Genomic DNA, 5,049 nt, shown 5'->3' with positions numbered 1-5,049 from the left:
ATAGCAGAGCTACTTTTTGAGCAGAAATGAATCGGCGTGATGAGATCACTATGGCGCATGCCATTTCCAGCGCACAGGAACCGGAATGCGTAGCCGGTTGCCTGCGGGCCGCGTGCTTGAGACCCCTGTCCTATAGGAATGCAATGTCGTCCTGCGTTGTAGATCGCAGCTGAGATGATGTGGTGAGGGTCTAGGACAAATCGTCGACGGTCAACTCGTCGGCGGTTCATTCGTCGAATAGGCCGATTCGTCATAGGGCAATTCGCTGCACGAAAAATCGTTGCAGATGTTAACTGGATGCAGCTTTTTAAAAGCCAAAATATACTTTTTTCCCTGACATTTTAAAGCAAATACTGCACCATAGAAACCCCTAAAATTGCACCAAGGTAATTTACCCCCATGTGCCCTTCCTTGTCGAAGAAAATAACTTGCCACTTTCACGGTGCCATGCGTAGATTTTTTTAGGAGGGGGGGGGGGGGGGGGGGGGGCTGGCTGGCTGAGGAGGCTGGGATCTTTATGACCAGGGGAGGGAGGGCTGAAGCCCCATAAGCCTCCTCCCTGTCCACGCCACTGCAGTGGGGGACGACCACTATGTCGCAAACGTAACACTAAGGCGCGTGTTAAAGGGATACTGAACCGAGATTTCGAGCTAACTAAACAAGGCCGGGCGGATAGGTGGGAAGTTGCCAAACCAAAAAATACCACACATACGGCGATATATCTAACGGATCGCCGTATTTTTTTGGGAAAGAAGTGCGCGATTGAACCCGGCCGACGAGACAAGGCACGTCACGATTCCCATTCTCTCTCCTCGCTACGTCCCGCCAAGCTGGTGAACCGAAGCGAGGAGGAGAGAAGCGAGGCCGCTTCTCCTCATTCTCAAATTCTCCCGGAGGCTCGCTTGATCGCGCCCTTCTTTTTGCAAAAGTATGGCCATCCGTTTGAGATGTCGATGTACGAGGGATGTTTTGGAGTTCGTAGCATCTGGTTCAACACTTCTGCAGCCTTACTTTGGGAAATCCAAATTTCGGTTCAGTATCCCTTTAACCTACCTGGTCCACCCATTCAAGCCGCTTCGCGGTGACAATCTGCGACGACTTGTTACAAAACGTAAGAAATAAAATTAACAAAAGGATGATCCCGAGATGACACATTTTTCAACTTGTCTCAAGGTCCTTTCCTGTCTTTGCACTCTTGCGATCTTTTTTTTTTTTAGTTTTGTGGTTTAACGCGAGCGCTGCGCTTAGTCCAGATATAGAGTAACTGTATAGGCATTGCAGAGCTAGAGTATAGCATTCCTTTTCCTTTTGCCGCCAACTCAGTATTGGCAGACTTGGTAGCAAAAACCGGGCACATCTCCTCCCCCCCCCCCCCCCCCCCCCCCCCCCCCGAATCAAAATCCTGGCTATGTGCCTAGCTGAGAACATGGAGGCGGTGAGTCTTGTCTTGTTGGCAGCAGAAAAAAAGTGGGCACAATCCTGGGTGTCCCTCCGTAAGTTTCTCTCGAGAAGAAACGAAAACCTTTCTTGCCATTGTAAATGAGCTGAATATTGGAGACTCCAGCGAAATCAACGCTGCGTAGCGGCAACACCGAGAAGCTCAGGAGAGGAGGTCGTTTCCACTCTGTCGTCTGTTATCACTGCTTGGTTCACGTAGGCAGCATAGAAACAAACATTGCTTCCAGTAATTATTGTTATGCTTCCGCCGTGTCATTCCTACGCACTGACTAGAAGGTTTCTACCGTCGAAAAATCGCTTTGCTTTCACATGTAACACCGATCTTACGCTGCAGTGAAAGAATTTATGGTGGTCAGCGTGCTGAACGACGAAAGCAACCTCCTTTCGCTCGCCATACTGCCTGACCGGCGCGCCCCTATAGTTCGCTGGAGTCGCAAATAGCTGAGCTGCTCGGCGAGGGCGGCACCCACTCTGGCCTTACGCATCGGAGGGAGCCCCTAGAGTAAGTTGTAAGCAGGAATGGCGTCGCGAGCTCAAAGTGCTGGTGCTGCAGAAAAAGTAGTTCCCACCTCAGTGCTGCTCCTGCTTGTACTGGAACCTCTCGTCCCTTGTGGGCCAACCATGATCGAAGTAGCTGTAGTGTCTTGAAAGCCGTTGGAAACGATCTTGCTCGCCATGTCGTGTGCAGTATTGTTCCCCTCGGTTCTAGAGTGGCAAGGCTTAGAACTATCAGCGCTTTCTTGCATCCTGTAACTTCTTGCAGAGCATCAAAGACCGTGGTTAAGATCTTTATGCTATCAGAAAGGCCACCGCATGCGGAACACCAGACAGAAAATGTGATTACAATGTTCGGCTTGAGTTGGAAATGCTGGTTTAACTTTGAGATGTGACACAACATGGTGCCATCTTAGCATAGGACTTGAGCATTAAAGGGGCCTTGCAATGACTTTTTTACTGGTTCTTAATTTGCACCGAACTTAAGCGCACTAAACATAGTAACTTAATGAAACTTTTTTTTCCCCTCGAATTTCGCTTTATCTTAAAAGTTATAAGGCAAATTAATATTACAAAAACAAGCAAAAAATAACTTCCTTCGTGACGTCTTTGGCCACTTCAGTGGCCGTAAACTAGAGAAGGGGTAGTGAGCGCAGCGAGCGCTCATGGCTGCCGCACTCTGCGTCGACAGCTCGAGAGGGTGCCACAAAAGCATGTTCTGGATAGGCTGTAGAGCAGGCAGCCAGGGCGGCTCGCATTGCATTTGCTGCACAATTAAACACTAATTCGGCATGACACTTCATTGGCCACAAACGACAGCAAACACACGGTAAAGATCAGTTCAGAACAAGAGCCACTTTGCGCTGCCATACCACGAAACGGCCAAACTGCAAGCCAAACCTGTGCCGAAAGCTCGGAACCGGTCAAATCCTCGAGTCCGTAAATGACCGCAGTGCCACCGCATACATCCGGGACCTTTCTACGCTAGCCACTCGTTGGAGCCTGATCCTACTATTCGTTTCTAGTATGCGCCGCCTTTTTTACCGCTTGGTGGCGGGTATGTCGACCGGTCATTTCTGGCTTCCGGACTTTATAAACTGCATTTGTTTCTTTTCTGATCTAAAATACTGAACAAAAACTACTTGCATAAATAATTGAGACGGTTCTTGCCACTTATATTTTGTATTTCGACTAAAAGAAGCTTTTAGCTGCTCTCACCAGTAGTAAGCCCAGGACCAAAGACGTCACATTTCGTGCACTTTCGGTACCGCGGGGCGCCCCCGTAGGCGGAGGAGGTTTCCGCGTCGTCCGGTTAAAATATGACGCACTGATATTTGGTTACTCTTTCCGTACCCGCTGGCTTGCCCGAATCAGAAGAGAAGTAAACACTGCAAAAAAGGTTGACGCTTAAATATGATTGCAGGGCCCCTTTAAGGTGAATGCTGGCGTATCGGCTTAATTCTGAGAATAATTAAAGTCTACGCACTCAAGTCGGATTTATGTAAACGTGGCAAACTTGGACGACATAAACGGTTATTGAAGGTAACAATACTGGGCAGGAGACTAAGAGAGAAGGGGAAATGAGAGAGCGTGGGGACATCAGAATGCCGAGCTTTCGTTTGAATGATTAGTGGGTAGATCTAAATTTAGCTGCCTTTGTCTTCATTGCACTTGTCGAACGAGCTAGAATGCGTCTGGCGTTATGCTCTTGCATCAGAATGTGTTCGACACATGCAGTGCAGACCAAGTTACAGTCGGGGACAAAAGTCTCCAGGACGTGCGAGCTGCGGCTGGAACGCATTGCTCTGCCATCTGCCGGCGGGTCGCCTGGTTTCGAGATCACACAAAAGCGCATGCGCGTCCTACTCAGCCTGCAAACATGTATATTTTCCCGCTCTTCTGCGGCACAGCGCCTAAAGGCTAGCCCACATGGCGCGTTTTTCTCCGCATCTGCGCCTGCGCTTTGACGTCACTTCCGGCGCCGGGACGAAACGCAGCGTTTTTAGGCGCATTCCGGCGTATCTGGAGGAGCCAGATATTTTGCGTCCAGGCGTCGCGTCTCGCGCTGCGTCCAGAAGGCAACAACCAATGAACGGCCGTGTCCACTAGTTGCAAGGAGCGTTTGAATTGTCTCCACTGTTTTCGCCACTGTACAACTGTAGTTTTCGCCACGGACCTCGCGACAAAGGCGATAATAATAATAATAATAATAATAATAATAATAATACTTTTTATTTGCACATATTGCGATACCCACTCGGCAGCGTGCGAAGCTAGGCAGAAAGGTTGAGACCCGCAGGTGGTCCTGCTAGCACGCCGCCAAGTATGGAAAGGGATATGGGAGAGGAAAATAAATAAAAACACTCAAAACAGGAAGATGCACATACAAAAACGGGTAACAGCCCTGTGCCATTCCAAGGCAGAGCGCACGCGCGCACGCACGCACGCACACCCGCGCGCGCGGAGTTTACGAAATTTTTACGCTCGCGGCCTTAAATAAAAACGGCTTTTAGGCCCCGCCAACGCTAGCAGCAGGGCAAACATGGGTAGTTACGTCTTTCCGCCCGCGGATATCAGTTTACCATACTTTACAAAAGTCCAGGGAATCCTCCCTGCTCCGCGGGAGAGGCTGACGCTGCTTCAGCGGAACAGAGAGGACCTAGCGAAGTACAAAAGCGTCCTGCACTCTGGCAGGCCAAATGTAAAGAATACAAGGACACCGAGAGACAAAGGTACAAAATTAATACTACCGGCAGCAACCGCAACAACGTAACCTCTGTAGCGGCCAGCGGCCAGCTGTGAATGTTTCGGCGCGGGCGATGGTGATGCCAATGGCGTATCAAAACGTGGATGAAGCGTATACGCACTAAAAGGGATGAAAATTAGTTAAATTGAGCTTCATTGCGATTGCTGTAATAAAAATGAGTGCTTACTATTACTAAAACTAAATATTACGGCATGTAGCCATCACTTACCGCGCGATTTCTATTTAAAATTTGATTTTGTTGCTTAAGCGCGTCTGGCTACGTTGGGCAGACGCTTCGCAAACGCAGACGCGAAGCGCTGCCCGGTAGCGCTGCGTGTGGTTTGACTGGG

This window comes from Ixodes scapularis, unplaced genomic scaffold, assembly GCF_016920785.2.
Source record: "Ixodes scapularis isolate PalLabHiFi unplaced genomic scaffold, ASM1692078v2 PGA_scaffold1__304_contigs__length_218370807, whole genome shotgun sequence".
NCBI classification, from domain to species: domain Eukaryota; kingdom Metazoa; phylum Arthropoda; class Arachnida; order Ixodida; family Ixodidae; genus Ixodes; species Ixodes scapularis.
Note: the sequence above shows the minus strand (reverse complement) of the source record.